Raw genomic sequence first — 17,755 nt, 5'->3', positions numbered from 1 at the left:
TTAGATTCAAAATTCATATAAAGCTCATTCTCCCTGCCCTTGGGCTTCATGTAATGCCTTCAAGTAAGTCAGTGACGATTCTTACCTATCTTGCTACCTGCTTGCTCTCTCTTTAAAAGTCTTTGTTTAATCTCAGTTTTCAGTAGCTTATTCATGATGTACCTAAGTGTGGCTGTCTTCGTACTTATATCTTATGAACTTGCCAATATCTTGTACATTTCACCTAATTCAAAAACATCTTGGCCATTATTGCTTCAAATGTCCTACCTTCTTCCTGACCCTTCTAGAACTAATTACACATATGTTGAACCTTTACTGCCACCTATGTCTAGTAATTTGGGGTATATTCTGGACATAGTGAATAACACTGTGTTGTGGAGATTCCAAACTTTGTTATGTGTTCTCAAGAATATGGAACTCTGTGTTAGTGGTAAACAGCTGGCATGGTGGAACTGAACCCCCAAACTCCATCTTCTCTCTATTCAGGTTCTAGCTTTATGTGGGTTGCTTACTCTGCCTTGTCTGTATTATGTAGAGCTGAGATTTTCAAAACAGAGTTCCTCCCTACTTTCTGAAACATGCTCCTTCATGGTTCAGTTGCTCTTGTCTCCAAATGAATCTTAACAGTTAACCCATAAGAGTACAGCTTCTGAATTTCGCATTCCCTTTGCAAGTTGAACACTATGCTCAGTCAAAAAAAAAAAAATGAAAAGCTAACATCACCTTTGCTTACTTCTGGGGTTGACTCCTGTCCATTTCCTGCTCAATTTGCTTGTTTTCGATGCTTTTGAATAGTTCTTTTCTACATTTTGTCTGAGTGTTATGTGCTTCTTCTGAAATGGTTGATCTAATACCTCTTCATTGCTATCATTTCATAATTTATTTAAATTAAATTCATTTTTAAAAATTTGTAAAAGAATTATATATTTACTTTATGTATATGAGTACACTGTAACTGTTTTCAGACACACCAGAAGAGGGCATTGGATTCCATTACAGATGGTTGTAAGCCACCATGTAGTTGCTGGGAATTGAACTCAGGACCTCTGGAAGAACAGTCAGTGTTCTTAACCACTGAGCCATCTCTCCAGCACCTTTTTATTGCTTCTTTGTGGATTTCACATCAAGCACCCACTTGCACTCATTTCCCCTTCCCTTTGTATCTGCCCTGTGCTCCTCAAAAGAAAAGAACATAAAATAGAGTTTTAAGAAAAGAAAAAGAAAAGAAGTCTCATCGTGGAAGCTATAGTGTGTCATGGTGTGTCTGTCTATCTCACAGTATTTGTCCACAAATGTTCTTTGCAATAAGCCATTGGTCTTTTTGAGGTCTCTGGTTTCTGTTACACTATCAATACTGGTTCTTCACAGGGACTCCTCACAGATATCCTTTTTTTGACCTGTGTCTTGGAGATCCTGTAGCTTTGGATCTGCAGGACCAAGGCCCCTTCATTCCCTCCAGCAGTTCATAGATGGGGTAGATGTTGGAGTGGGCCAACTAAAAGCTTTGGATCTGAGCCTGAGAGGTAGCAGCCCAGATCATGGACATCTGCTTGGCCTTTGGTAGTAATTTGAGCCACAGAAATCAACACAGACCCCAGTTGTAGCAGGACCATGGACACAGACGTGGTCCTTGGCTGCAGCCTGGGCCTCCATATATCTGCCTATTCTTCATCACCATCTAGTCCAGTTCCACCTTTCCTCGGGGTGTGTGAACCCCTCAGCTTCACATTCTCTTTCATCTTTACCACTTACTCTGTCCTTCCCATCTCTCCACCACACATTTGTCTATTGTAGTGGTGCCAGTGACAGATGCTTGGATGTCTTACTTCTGGCTGTCCCAGGAGATGGGACTGGGACAGGTGCTTGGGTGTCTCAATTCATCATTTTAAAAGATAAATCTACTTCAAATGTAGGTGCTTGTTGTTATTCATTACTTATTTATGTCAATTCTGTTGCTTCCCATTCGCATACATTTTAATTTTCTTTTCTATTCTTTTTCTTTTTCATACAAAGCCCTTGAAAAGAGCCTGCTCACATGTTAGTGAGCCCTATCTAGCTTGTCTGGACCAAAAAATGAACAAGAGGCTAGAGAGCAAAATCAGCTAGAATCTGATTTTATGCAACTTGTAACTGCTTATAACTCTAGTTTCAAGGAATCTAACATCCTCTTATATCCTGTGGACACCTTCACTCATGTGTACATATCTCTACACACACACACACACACACACAATTAAAACTAAAATAGAAGACAGATGGAGTAGAAGTTGGGGGTTAATATAATAAAAACATGTATGAAATTATCTAATAATTAAGAAAATATTATATTAAAAAAGAAAATAAAAGGCCAGAGAGATGGCTTAGAAGTTAAAGGCTCTTGCAGAGAGCTTGGGTTAGATTCCCAGCACCTACCTGACAGCTCACAACTATCTGTAACTCTAGTTCCATGGATTCTATGCCTTCTTATGATCCCTGTAGGTATCAGACATGCATGTAGTACACAATTAAACACACAGACAAAAATTCACACAGCTGTAAATGAAAATATGTCTAAATAAATAAGCAAATTCAAAAAGATTGAAATAACTTCCTATATCCTATCTATCCACAACACAATAAAACCTAAAATTGAAAGCAAATAAATCTCTTTTAAATATACAGGGTCATGGATATTAAACAACTCCTCACTGAATGATGAATGGGTCAAAGAAAAATCAAAAAAGAAAGAGGGGGGGCATTGATTCACAGAGCTAAATGAAATGAAAATACAACCCAACAGAAGCTCTGGAGCACTGAAAACAGTGCTATGAGGGAAATGTATAGCTCTATGTGCCCATAGTGAAAAGTCAGAAAGAGAACAAATAAATGAGGTAATGATGCAACTCCAGAATTTAGAAAAACAAGAACAAAACAAGTCCAGTAGGCAGCAAGAAATTAAAATTATGGCAGAAATTAAAAAAATAGAAACAAAGCAATACAAATGGTCAATGAATCTAAGAACTGGTTGTTTGAGAAGAAAAGCAAAACTGACAGACCCTTGTCCCAGCTAACCAAGATAGGGATACAAACTCATAGAACCAGAAGAGAACAGAGAAACATTATAACAAATTCCAAAACAATTCAAACTATTCATAAGGGAATATTTTAAAAACCTGAATTCCATTAAGCTGGGAAATCTAAAAGAAATGATGGATTTCTAGATTCACCCAAACTACCGAAATTAAACCAAGAAGAAGTCAACAACCTAAACAGACCCATAACAAATAAGGAGGTTAAATAGTGCTAAAAAGTCTCCCACATTAAAAAAAAAAAAAAAAAAAAAAACTAGGTCCAGATGAGTCTCAAGAGAATTCCACATTCAAAGATTTGTGTCAATTCTCAACCTATTACAAAATAGAAACAGGAGGGCACTCCTAAATTCCTTCCATGAAGCTAGTATAATTCTAATACTGAAAATAGGTAAAGAAAGAAGGAAAACTACAGGCCAATATCCCTGGTAAATGTAGACTCAAAAATGCTCGAATAAAATGATTGCCAATGAATACAGACTCACAAGTCACTAATAAAGGTGAACCACATAAATGGACTTAAGTACAAAAATTGCATCTCAACAGATGCAGAAAAAAAAAAAAAAACCTTTGGCAAAAATCCAAAATGCCTTTGATAAAAGACACAGAAGAAGTAGGACTCAGTTTATTTTAATAAGTGCTATGTGAGAAACCCACAGACAACATCAGACTAAATGGAGGAAAACTTGAAGCATCTCCCTGAAGCTGGGAGTGAAATGAGATATCCACTATTCCCACTCCTTTCCAATATTGTGCTCAGAGCAGTAGCCAGAGCACCAAGGACATTAAAATAACGTGAATAGGAAAAGAATAAGTCAAAGTATCCCTATTTGCAGATGACATGATATCATGGTTTTTCCTTGTCCTGAATTACCCTTTGGTTCTATTTCTGTGGCTGAGTGAGTAGAAATATAAGCTATTTTTTCAAGGTTGCAGACATTTCTGGGAACATGTCCAGGCATCCCATTCAATTATTCTCTTCTTATTAATGAAGATTTTATACAGTTCCTTTGGAAGTTTGCACAGTAAGTTTCTGTATTAAAGGAATTTGAATTCATACATAGTGGCATTATTTGAAAAGAAAAAGAATTGTCACAGTGAGACATGTCTTAGAGACAATGAGGCCGCTGCAAAGGAAGCAGAAGAGCCATGGAGTCAACTCGGTTCAACAGCTGCTACGTGACAAGCCATGTTTGCCAGAGGGAAAACCCCTTGGAAGAGGCAGTTCATAGCTTTTTTAAAAACAGCTTTACTGGGTCTGGGGATGTAACTCAGTTTGTAGAGGGCCTGACCAGCCTTCGTGAACCCCAGTTCCATTCCTAGAATCACATAAACCAGGTGTGGTACTGCATATCTATAATTCTAGCACCTTAGAAGTAAAGGCAGGAGGATCAGAAATTCCAAGCTCACCTTCAGCAAGTCCACCCTGGCATATATGAGCCTCTGCCTCAGTAAGGAAAAAGAAAGATATCAGCTTTATTAAGATATATAGGCCCAGGATCCCTAGTCAGAACCTGAAATCTTAAATACTCCAAATTAGTTTGTTTTTTTGTTTTGTTTTGTTTTGTTTTGTTTTTTAACATCATAGATGGAAACTGCACTTGACCTCATGACAGGTTTTAGTTAAAGCCCAGGCACATGAAAAACATAGTGTCAAATGACCTCTGACCATGTGTACAAGGCATAGGCAATCACATGCCACTGACTTTGTCATCATCAGCATAGGGTTTTTTTTTTTTTTTTTTTTGAGTTTGCAAAGGGACAGTACTTATCATGGAACACTTGAGAACAAAATAAGTCCTACTAACTGAAGCAGTCTGTAAGCCATTCTCATAATGTTAGTTATTCACCATGAGGCATCGGGTTTTCCTTCTCCCTCCTGGTTGTCTTGTGTATCTCCCATGTATATTTGTGTCAGATATTGTTTACAACACTGTATTGACACACTGCTGTTGACCTAACAACCATGTGCCCACTCTGCCCTCCTTCCTGAAGATATGCTCTTAACTTTGTGTCTGGGCTCTTAGGTCACTACCTGGAATACAATAGATACTCAGCATATGCATATTGAATAAATAAATGGCTGTGCTGGAGGAATAACACCACCAGATTAAATAAACAAGTTATGCCTATAAAAACTTAAAGGGAAAGGTTTTGGAAGCATATATGAGTCTATGTTACTAAAACAGACTTTCTTTTTTAGTTTGTGCTTCAAATGGCAATTTCTTTCCAGACTTTCAAAAGGTATCTCTGTAATAAGCCATTTTCTATTGGAGTTCTTGGCTGAAGAGGTCCCCTAGGAACCTTTAAACAACCCAGGATATTGCTAGGGCTATTGTTTGTTCTCCACAAACTGATGGAAGGCCCCTATTGCTGAAGATACATAAAAATGCATGCATCATTGAACACAGGAAAGTCAAGTAGGTTCCTACTTAGAGTCTTAACATTCATGGTACTGGAAGGCACTCCATGTGCTACCAAAGGATAACACCAATACAGCTACAAACCCTTCCTTCTACAATGGTGACCTGCCTGAAAGATAAGTGAAGGCTTAGATATTTCTCTAAACCTACTTTATTTAGGGATCTTAAATGCTTTAACCTCCCTCCCTTCTAGCCCACTAACCAGAGATGGGAGGGAAAGAAGGTTAAAACAAGTAAAAGGTCTGTATGACAAAAACTTCAAGTCTCTGAAGAAGGAAATCAAAGAAGATCTCAGAAGATGGAAAGATCTCCCATGCTCATGGATGGGCAGGATTGATATAGTAAAAATGGCCATCTTGCCAAAAGCAATTTACAGATTAAATGCAGTCCCCATCAAAATTCCAAATCAATTCTTCACAGACTTAGAAAGAGCAATTTGCAAATTGTGACAAAAACTGTATGGTATTGGTACAGTGACAGTCAGGTGGATCAATGGAATAGAAGTGAAGACGCAGAAATGAATCCACACACCTATGATCACTTGATCTTTGACAAAGGAACTAAAACCATCCAATGGAAAAAAGAGCATTTTCAACAAATGGCACTGGCTCAACTGGCGGTTACCATGTAGAAGAATGCAAATCGATCCATTCCTATCTCCTTATACAAAGCTCAAGTCCAAGTGGATCAAGGACCTCCACATAAAACCAGATACACTGAAACTATTAGAAAAGCAAGTGGGGAAGAACCTTGAGCACATGGGCACAGGGGAAAATTTCCTGAACAGAACACCTATTGGTTATGCTCTAAGATCAAGAATTGACAAATGGGACCTCATAAAATTACAAACCTTCTGTAAGGCAAAGGACACTGTTAATAGGACAAAACAGCAACCCACAGATTGGGAAAAGATCTTTACCAATCCTATATTGGAGAGAGGGCTAATATCCAATATATACAAAGAACTCAAGAAGTTAGGCTCCAGAGAACCAAATAACCCTATTAAAAAATGAGGTACAGAGCTAAATAAAGAATTCTCAACTGAGGAATATTGAATGGCTGAGAAGCACCTAAAAAAATGTTCAACATACTTAGTCATTAGGGAAATGATGACTAAGGCAAATCAAAACAACCCTGAGATTCCATCTCACACCAGTCAGAATGGCTAAGATCAAAAACTCAAGTGATAGCAGATGCTGGAGAGGTTGTGGAGAATGACAAATACTCCTTCGTTGCTGGTGGGATTGCAAGTTAGTACAACCACTCTGGAAATCAGTTTGGCTGTTTCTCTGGAAATTGAACATAGTACTACCAGAGGACTCAGCTATACCACTCCTGGGCATATACCCAGAAGATGCTCCAACACTCAATAAGGACACATACTCCACTATGTTCATAGCAGTCTTATTTATAATATCCAGAAACTGGAAACAACCCAAATGTCCCTCAACAGAGGAATGGATACTGAAAATGTGGTACATCTACACAATGGAGTACTACTCAGCTATTAAAACAATGGATTTATGAAATTCTTAGGGAAATGGATGAATCTGGAGAATATCATCCTGAGTGAGGTAACCCAATCACAAAAGAACACACACGGTATGCACTCTCTGATAAGTGGATATTAGCCCATAAGCTCAGAATACCCAAAATAGAATCCACAAACCACAAGAAACTCAGGAAGAAAGAAGATCAAAGTGTGGATATTTTGTTCCTTCTTAAAAGGGGGAACAAAATGCCCATGGAAAGAGTTGCAGACACAAACTATGGAACAGAGACTGAAGGAAGGACAATCCAGAGACTGCTCCACCTGGGAATCCTTCCCACATTCAATCATCAAATCCAGATACTATTGTGGATGCCAGCAAGTGCTAGCTGACAGGAGCCTGATATAGCTGTCTCCTGAGAGACTCTGACACTGCCCAACTACTTTAGAAGCAGAGGCTCACAGCCATCCATTGGACTGAGCACAGGGTCCCCAATGAAGGAGCTAGAGAAAGGATCCAAGGAGTTGAAGAGTTTGCAGCCCCTTGGAACGAACAACAATATGAACTAACTAGTACCCTCAGAGCTCCCAGGGACTAAACCACCAACCAAAGAATATACATGGTGGGACTCATGGCTCCAGAAGCATATGTATAGCAGAGGATGGCCAAGTTGGTCATCAGTGAGAGGAGAGGCCCTTGGTCCTGTGAAGGTTCTATGCCCCAGTGTAGAGGAATGCCTGGGCCAGGAAGCAGGAGAGGGTAGGTTGGTGAGCAGGGGGAGGGGGGAGGGAACAGGGATTTTTTTTTTTATTTTTTATTTTTTATTTTTTTATTTTTTTCATAATGGAAACTGGGAAAGGAGATAACATTTGTCATGTAAATAAAGAAAATATCTAATAAAAATAATGAATTTAAAATGTAGAGATACGCAAGAGGTCACAGAAGGATCACACACTGATATCTCTACTTAAATCAATGCCATGTGCTAAGAAAAAAAGAAGAAAGAAGGAAAGAAAGAAAGAAAGAAAGAAAGAAAGAAAGAAAGAAAGAAAGAAAGAAAGGAAGGAAGGAAGGAAAGAAGGAAGAAAGGAAGGAAGAAAGGAAGAAAGGAAAGAAGAAAGAAAGGTTAATAGGAAAAGGGGTTGTGGACCTATTTTGTAGGAGCTCTTTAGGGAGATTCCACTCTTCATTGTCAGGACACCATTAGTTCAGTTCAATAGCAAACACCAAACATGAATCAGTAGCAGTAGTACGATTCTGAAGAAATTGTGAGGCTCTGAGGACTCAGCCTGAGTCAGTGGAAGCCACCAGAATCAGCCGGAGTACCATGACAATTTGATGCGTTTCTCTCTATGAAGTGAAGACCAGTGAAGACCAGCAAAGCATAGGAAGGTATTGCAGTGCAAGAGCAACCTTTCACTGTTGGTGGGGTTTCATTTATACTCTTTCCAAACATCACACGCCCTCTGAAGCACACGCTTCAGCATTACATCCTCTCACAAGACAACTTCCAGTAAAGCATCGAGTGATAAAACTGAGTTTCCAAAGAAACTGCGACTTTCCACTTCAGATAAGTTGGTACAACAGTGGTATCAAGTTTGTTATTGTAACCAATCAATATCTGATTTGAGTTAAGACCCACCCCATGAGATGAAACCTGCACCATGCTTCTTTGGTGGCTAAGAACCTGAAACTATATAGGTCAGAGACCTCGGAGACAAAAACAAGTACTACTGCTCTGATAAAGGGATGTCACAATTAAATGATGCCGTATGACATTCTGCTACCCTCATATATCAGTGTCTTGCTTAGCCATCATCAGAGAAGGCTCCTCTTGCTACAGAAAGTAACAAATATAGTGACCCACAGCCAGACAATATGCAACGAGTAAGAGACCTTGGAACACTCAGCCTTAAAAGGGATGTCTCCATCAAATCCCTCCTCTCTGGGACCTGGTAACTCTGTGGAAGAGGAGGCAGAAAGAGTGTAAGACATAGAGAGGATGCAGAATACCAAGGAATCAAGGTCTTTTAGAAGCAACAAGGCTGGACATGTATGAACTCAGAGAGCCTGAAGTGGCATGCATGGGTCTGCACAGGTCGGCGCCAGATTGAATCCTAGAGTTGAAACAAGTGGGCACATTATCCCATCTCTGATCCAAAACTATCTCTAATTGATAGCCACTTGCAACTGAAAAATTAGTTTTCTCCAAGGGAGACTCAATGGGGAACCACAGCACTCTTAAGAATAGGCCCCATTCCCAGCAGTATATGGCCAACAAAAGGCCAAAAACCAACTCAATGGCATTTTGGGGGGTTGAAGGTTCTTTGTCAAGGTTTTTGTTTTGTTTTGTTTTGTTTTGTTTCCCTTACAGATCCTTTGAGGATGTATTATAGTTTCTGGTTTTGTGCTTTTATGGTTTTTCTTATGCTCATTTTCTTCTTTGTTTTTTGATCTATTCTAATTGGTTTGTTTTGTTTTATCTTACCTTGTTCTATTATTATTCCTTAGATGCCTGTTGGTGTCTTGCTCAGCCATCATCAGAGAAGACTGAGACATAATAATGAGACAATGGGCATGGAACCAGATAGGAAGGAAGGTGGGGCAGAAGTGAGAGGAGTAGGGAAAGAAGAAATAGTTATCAATATATTTTATGAAAAAAAGTCTATGTTCAATAAAAGAAAAATACATAAATGTATTTGTATAACTGAAACATAAGCCACTCACTATCATTCAACAGAATGGAAGTGCAAGTGCTGTCTCCTTTGACAGAATCATTTTTGATATGTGGATCCTTAGACAGGTAAAAGAGAATAAATACTCTTCCTGTACTAATTCATGGTGTACTGAATAATCAGACATAACACTTTTCCTCTCAGAACGCTGTCACTTATTAGGAAGAAAGGCAGAAATGTGTAGCGAGGAGCTTGTTCCATTGACCCCAAAGTCGCTTCTGGAGAAGAAAGTCCAAGAAGCAGCTTTTACCTAGGACCCTTACACACCATGCTTCCTTGCAGAGGTGGCATTACCGAGCTGTTGTCAACACTCACGTGTTTCTGTTGATGTAGCAGCTTGTTGGCTGATCAGAGTTCTCTCTACCCACTGGAATCCAAAGCAAAAACAGATGAGTAATGTCTTTGTTTAAAGTTTCAAGGAAGAACAACTTTTTGAAGTATGAAGAGATGGAATGAAGTGCTTTTCAAGAAGGAAAATGAGCCAGTGTCAGGGTGGGGTCTAAATCGAATCCTTTTCCTTCTGAAGGGTACTTCACTGATCCCTCCATACTTCAAAAAGTTTTCCTCTAAAGACCTAAACGTTTCCATCTTAGACAGGAAAACAACCGGTTTTCAGTCACTCACCCAGTGAAGAGATTGTGACCTTTCAATACGTTTACTTGGGATTGAACCCAAGGCCTTGCATTGGCTGGGCAACTGCTCTGTCACAAAGATACTGCTCCAGAACCAACATGCTCTCTGGAGGAAATCCAGTGTGTAGGTAGAAAGGGAGAACAAAGAAGATAAAACTTTTTCTTAGGGCTCTGACAGTACCTAACTAACACAGATGTAGAGGCTCACAGATATCCATTGAACTGAGTACAGGGTCCCCAATGAAGGAGCTAGAGAAAGGACCAAAGGAGCTGAAGGGTTTGTAGCCCCTTAGGACGAACAACAATACGAACTAACTAGTACCCTCAGAGCTCCCAGGGACTCAACCACCAATCAAAGAGTACACATGGTGGGACTAATTGTTCTGGCAGCATGTGTATAGTAGAGGATTACAAAGTCAATCATCAATGGGAGGAGAGGCCCTTGGCCCTGTGAAGGTTCTGTGCCCCAGTGTAGGGGAATGCCAGGGCCAATAAGTGGGAGAGGGTGGGGTGGCAAGCATGGGTAGGGGGGAGACAAACAGGGGTTTGTTCTTGTTGTTTTTGTTTGTTTGTTTGTTTGTTTGTTTGTTGGAGGGGAAACTGAGAAAGGAGAAATCATATGACATGTAAATAAAGAAAATATCTAATAAAAAAATTTTAAAAAGACCAAAAAAAAAGTCAAAGATTGGCTATGAAAATTAAAAAAATAATAATAACCTTTTTCTCGGGACTAAATATTGGTAGAAGCAATAAATGAATTTGCAAATGCTGTCAAGTAAAACAGCTAGGAAAGAAGGGAAGAAGAAATTAGCTGATTGGTTACCTTAAATGCATCAGACAGAAAAGAAAGATGTTTTTTCCAAGTCTTCCTACCACTAGAAGGAATATATTTTGTGTAGCATGGAGAAGCTTGCTCAGAGGCAGACCATGCTGCATGTAGAGTCTCAGTCATCCCCTTGCTAGGCTTCTCAGAGTCTTGGTTTCTTCATCTGCAGATGGGATGACTATAAAAGTTCCCACTTTGCAGTGTTGTTTTAAAAATAAAATGTCTCACAAATATGATGATGCTCGAATGACATTCAACAAATATTGAGCATGATATCGTTTTTAGTTATTCTGCTGTGTAATCCATAGTCATTTAAGCTCCTCCTATTTTTTCTTCCTTAGGAGTTACAAGCTGTAAATGAAGTGGCACAAACCCATAAAATGAACTTTCCTTAGAGCAAGAACTGTATTTCATTTATTGTTGTATTCCCAATGAATACCATAATGTTTGATATATATGTAAACATTTGTTGATGAAATAAAACAATCACTTGCATAAAACATAATTTTAACTGCAAGTGGCATGTATTGAATTATATCATCCCCAAATTCATATGCTGAATTCTTCTCCTTTGATATTTCATAATGTGATCCTATGGTAACACTGTTGATATAATTAAGATAAAGTCATACTTAAATAGAATGGGCACTTACTCCAATACATCAGACATGACCACTATGAGATGATGAGGATCAATACTGAGATACTTCCTCTGCAGTCCAAGGAGCACCATAGATTTCCATAAATCTAGAATCTAGAACAGAGATTTTGTTCAGTGTCCAGGACAAAACTCAGTAACTCAGTGGAAAAGAACGAACACTTGCCACAAAGCCTGATGATCTGAGTTTAATTCCTCAAACCCATATTGTGGAAGGAGAGAACCAATTTCTACAAATTTACCTCTGACCTCCACCTTATGCTATGGCACATGTGCACTTACAATCACACACACATGAATATAAAAATAAAATAAAACCCTCAATGACACAGTGAGCTCATATTTGTAGCTTCTAGAACTATGAAATGATAAATTGCTGTTGTTTAAGCCATTCAGTTTGTGGTATTTTATTATTACATCCTAGCAGTCTGATAAGGCAAATTAGTAACATTATCTCCAAATGCTATAATTCTATGATGGAGTGAATGTGCTCTGAAGAAAACCTCCAGGTGATATTATTTTATATAAGCACAAGGGTAAATGGTAAAATAAAGGAAATGAAAAAACAAAATTGTTTCTTTGGTGCAACTCTTCTCAGTGTTTAATTTCATTTTGTTTTGTTGAGACAAGGTCTAGCTATGTAATCTAGGCTGGCCTTGAATTGTGTTCTTGCCTCTTCCTCTAAGTCGGTTGGATTATAAACATGTATCATCATCACATTCTGCAGTTAAGCACAGGAACAGGTCAAGCGCATGGCCCTAAGGCAAGAGGAAATCAGGAACATAGCCAATTTCAGAGACAAGATCTCTTCCATTTACCTAGACATGAGAAGAACTGCTCCTCCTGCCAAGAGTAGTGTACTGCTAAATAGATACAGTATATAGGCAGAGACAGTAACAGACAGTTCCATTTATTGATTTTCTGTAATCACTTTTTTAACATGTTTACAAGACTAATAAGCCAAACTTCTGACTATGTGTGTGAGTTAATTAGTTTTCTCATAGCTGTGAAAATACACCAGACAAGAGTGACTTAAAGGGCCGCCATCTTATGGGAGTGAAACCTACACCTGGCTGGGAGCAGCCTGTGTGGAGGTCTCTGGCCAGTATCACTTCTAACTGTCCCCAAGCATGGGGAAGATCTTTGCAAATCTCTTCAAGGGCCTTTTTAGTAAAAAAGAAATGTTCATGGTGGGCCTGGATGCTGCAAGGAGGACAACAATTCTATACAAACAGGATGATTGTGACAACTATTCCCACAATTGGTTTCAGCATGGAGACAGTTGAATACAAGGATATTAGCTTCAAAGTTTGGGATGTGGGCAGCCAGGACAAGATCCAGCTCCTGTAGTACCAGTACTTCTAGAATACCCAAGCCTTGTTCTTCGAATAGTGGCTACCAATGACAGAGAGCATGTGGATGAGGCCGTGAAGAGCTCATGAAGATGCTCACTGAAGATAACTTCCCAGATGCCATTCTCTTAGTGTTTGCTAACAAGTAAGATCTCCCCAATGCCAAGAACCCGGCCAAAATCACAGATGAGTTGGGGCTGCACTCTCTATGCCACAGGAACTGGTACATTCTGGCCACCTTTGCCACCAGTGGGGACAAGCTCTATGAAGGACTAGACTGGCTGTCTCGTCAGCTCTGGAACCAGACGCAAACCAGACCTCTCCCTCCCCTCACTTCCTCTCCTCTGGCCTCCACTTCCCTCTCATGTGGCAAATGTGTGACTCTGTGGTCCTGAGTGCCAGAAACTATCTCCATGGGTTGGTCACAGTGTTCATTGCACTGTGCTATATATGTGATATATATATATATATATATATATATATATCACAGTCTGCAGACAGGTTTTTATTTAATGTAAATAGTTTCTGTTTCCACTGAGGCAGTTTCTGTGCTTCTATGAAATATTTCTTAGCTTTTTTATTAACTCACTGTCAGTATAGAAAAAGGATTTGGGTGGAGGGGCACCTAGTCCCTGGAAGCCACTGGGCTGTAGACTGGTGTTGGTATCCATTTGGTGGTTGGTTTTTAACCCAAACTCAGTGCATTTTTTTTAAATAGTTAAAAATACAGGACAAGAACACTTGAACACACAAAATGGAGACTATGCCTAGTGTAGGTTTTGCAGTTAATGGCCTGAACACTAGTCTATCTGCCTTCCATAGCATTGTGCTTGTACTTGGATTCACATGATCACCTAGGAGTGAGCTGGGAGCCATTGTGGTGGGCAGGGTCCCTCTTGTGCTTGGTGTGTGGCCAGGCTAGATGCAACCTGCATACCCAGTTTACGAATGCTGGCAGGAGGGCTGGGTCTCACCAGTAGGAACTTGTGCAAGATGGGAGGGTCGGTCTATTACAGTCTCACATCCTAGAGCATCCCCATCATAAAGTAGCTCCATCCCTCAGCCTGCAAGGGTCCGATTTGCCATCAAAAGACAACCTCTACTTTTTTTCTTTTGTATTTTGATAAACACTGAAGAAGCTGGAGCTGCTAAATTTATCTTGGGGAAATCTCAGAACTGGTTTATGTGGTGTCATGGAACCTCTCACTGCTTTCAATGCACAATTAGTAATCAACTGTTTTGTATACTTTTCAGTTTTTATTTCGACAAGCATTATAATTATAGCTACTAGAATAAAATCTCAACTATGAAAAAAGTGACTGAAAGAAGAAAAGATTTATTTTGATTCACAGTTAAGGAATACATAAAGTCAGTCTATCGTTGACAAGGCAGTGAAAGGGTGAGGCATCTCTTCATTGAATCTGCAGTCAAGAAGTAGAGGGAGATGGATGCCGGTGCTCAGCTTGCTTCTCTCTCTCTCTCTCTCTCTCTCTCTCTCTCTCTCTCTCTCTCTCTCTCTCTCTCTCTCTCATATAAATTTTTTTCTGTATGGGACCTAGCCTATTAAGACAGCAGCAACCCTCTTCCCTCTTCAATTAAACCATCATCCAGGAAACACCATCAAGACATGCCCAGAGGTGTGTCTCATTGTTGGTGCTAAACCCAGTCTAGCTGACAGTGAGGATTAATGGTACAGAGTTCACTCCTTTGTTAACCGGACACTGAAACACATCACTTTAATATATAACATCCCACCCACTACCACCAAAACGCTTATGACTATTTCATAAAGCAAAACACATTTAGTTAATCTCCAAAGTCCCCTAAGTGTTAATAGTTCTAATATATCTCAAAGTGCAAAGTCCACAGTCTCTTCTTAGATTCTAGGTAAGCTCTTAACTGTGAGTCCCTGAAAAACAAACCACCAATCCACAAAGTTTATACTGTTTTATACAATGATGTAGAGGAAAGAATCCCATATATGGAGAGAGAGGGAGAGAGAGAGAGAGAGAGAGAGAGAGAGAGAGAGAGAAAGAGAGAGAGAGAGAGAGAGGGAGAGAGGGAGAGAGAGAGGGAGAGAGGGAGGGAGGGAGAGAGGGAGAGAAAGAGAGAGAGGGAGGGAGAGAGAGGGAGAGAGGGAGGGAGAGAAGGAGAGAGAGAGAGAAGAGACAGCGGGAAAGAGAGAGAGGGGAGAGAGAGAAAGAGAGAGAGAGAAAGAGAGAGAGAGGGAGGAAAGCAAGCTGAGTACCAACACATCCATCTCCCTCTGCTTCTTAACAGTGGATTCAATGAAGAGATGCCTCACCCTTTCACTGCCTTGTCTTTCCTGCCATAATAGACTTTACGTATTCCTTAACTGTGAGACAACACAGCCTTACATAGTGGCTTTCTTATAGGAAATCAGGCCCTGGCATGCATTCCAGACCTCAGCAGAAACCTTCATGATCTTGTAACTCTTCAAATTTGCATGTCTGTAAAACTGCGTAGACAACACTGCTCAATTTTACTACCAGCTGCAGATAATAGTCTGGTCTTCCCCCACAGCCTCCATGGGCTTTGGCCACCAAACCTGGGGAAGTACTTCTTTAACTGGTTGAGGTTTCTTGTTTGTTGGTTGGTTTTTTAAAAGCAGAAAACACCTTCAGTGGCATTCTCTATTCAGTTTCTTCCATTTCAAGCAGATTTGTATGGGTGAGGTCTTAACCCCAGATTAGTCTTATTAGCCCAGTGCAAAGCTGGAGGTTTCTCTTATACATTTCAGCTGCTTTTCTCCATCTGCTTTTCTGTAACTTCAAACTCTCTCATTCTCCTTTTATTACCAAACCGGCCAGTTTCCATTTTTCCTGCTTCAGCTTCTCATTATCAACTTTAATAAGTCCAGTGAGTAATAAGCATGCTATAGGCTGAGCTGCCTAAAATTGTTCTACTGGGAAATAGTAGAACATTTGTGACAAGAAAGTAGAGAAGGATAACAAGGAAGGTGGAAAGGCTTAAGCAGAGATGGAGGTACAGTGATGGAGAAGAGGAAAAGATTGAGGAAGGACAACAAAAACTAAAGATGTGTGAAGTCGTGTGGGCCAACTAGTGTATAATAAAATTTAAAATGTAATTAAAACAAGAATTTTAATGGATATATCCTGCATGCCCCCAGAAGCCATGTTATTAAATTAAAATCCCAGTGCTTGATGGGATAGCTTCCATTAGTTTTTAGTTAGGAAGTTTCTGAGGCCACCAAAATAACAGAGGCTACTGCCATTACTCTTTGTTGTCCACCATAGCCATATGATGACTGATGACACAGCATATTTTGGGATTAATGCATATACAAATGGAGCTGGAACTGAGCTAGAAGCTTCTTCCCTATTGGATAATTTTCATAGTGAGTGCTATGAAAATGCAGGCTACTGCAGGAGAAAAATGAGCAGTCTCACTCAGCTGAGAACCCTGTGAGCTACAATACCAACCTGTCAGGCAAGGTGCGTGCACTGGCGCCACAGTGAGGACTATGGAGTTCATAGGCACCAGTGGGGAACTTATTATTATGCAAATATACCTGTTGTCTCCAGTGAAGTTATACTCACACACACAAAAAGACTTTGTATGTCTAACATGAGTGGGTTTTTAATTGAACAAAAGAAATCTTCCATGACTACATCATGGAATGATGATCTACATCTTGAGCCTAGAGCTCAAGAGTTCAGTATCAGGAAAACAGCTTTGGAAAAATCATCCAGAAAGAATGAAAAGAAATACTGGATAACCTACCAGTTGTGAGATAAGGATTAACTTAATTTTGAAATATATAAGGACAGAACTTATGTATTTATACTATGTCTTGGTCAGTAATAAAAACCTTGTGATCACTTGTCTGAAACAACAAAGGAGTCATTATCTCATATCACAGGGATTATAGGAAAAGGGCAGGAGATATGAAAGGACAGTTGACCCAAAGGACTTCAGTTTTCTCATGTGTTCACTCAACATTTTCAGCTGATAAAAAAAAAAAAGGCTATCAAAGTGCATAGCAACACATGCACAGGACATCCAGAGGCCCTTTATTGGTATCTCTTTTGATAAGGAAGTCTTCCCAAAACACAACTCCAGCAGATTTTCTTGTCTAACGGGACAGATCTTTACCACACCCTTACCATTAAACTAATCTTATGCCAGGAAAATATGTTCTCATTCTGAAACTCCTTGGCATAGACCATGGATTATTCAGACTTATCATCTTTACCTGAATCACAAGGGGAATGTATTCCTAAGAATCTTAGGATTCATAGGTGTGCTGTGTGGCCACCACATTTGACACTGAATCTCAAAGAAAACACTGTTTCAAGATTGTTGTATTAAAAAGTGTGTCATATATGGATATTGCATATATATATGTTTGGGGTTGTTTATGCATAAGATTAACATTTGGGTCAGGAGTAAAGCAAACTGACTTCCATCATGAGGTGTGGCTCTCTTCCAATTAACAAAATGAAAAAAGTGCTAACCTTCCTCAAGAAAGGGGAAACACCTTTTTCTAGACCTAGAGCTAAAAGCTGAATCTCTCTCTCTCTCTCTCT

At 39.6% G+C, this 17,755-nt stretch overlaps 1 pseudogene; it reads left to right on the top strand.

The window, feature by feature from the left end:
* Window positions 1–12,962: 12,962 nt before the first annotated feature.
* Window positions 12,963–13,579, top strand: LOC116082614 (annotated as a pseudogene).
* The last annotated feature ends 4,176 nt before the right edge of the window (window positions 13,580–17,755 follow it).

The sequence above is a fragment of the Mastomys coucha genome, unplaced genomic scaffold (assembly GCF_008632895.1).
Source record: "Mastomys coucha isolate ucsf_1 unplaced genomic scaffold, UCSF_Mcou_1 pScaffold7, whole genome shotgun sequence".
NCBI lineage: Eukaryota > Metazoa > Chordata > Mammalia > Rodentia > Muridae > Mastomys > Mastomys coucha.
The sequence above is the reverse complement of the archived record's forward strand: the minus strand, read 5'-3'. Positions and strand labels throughout refer to the sequence as shown.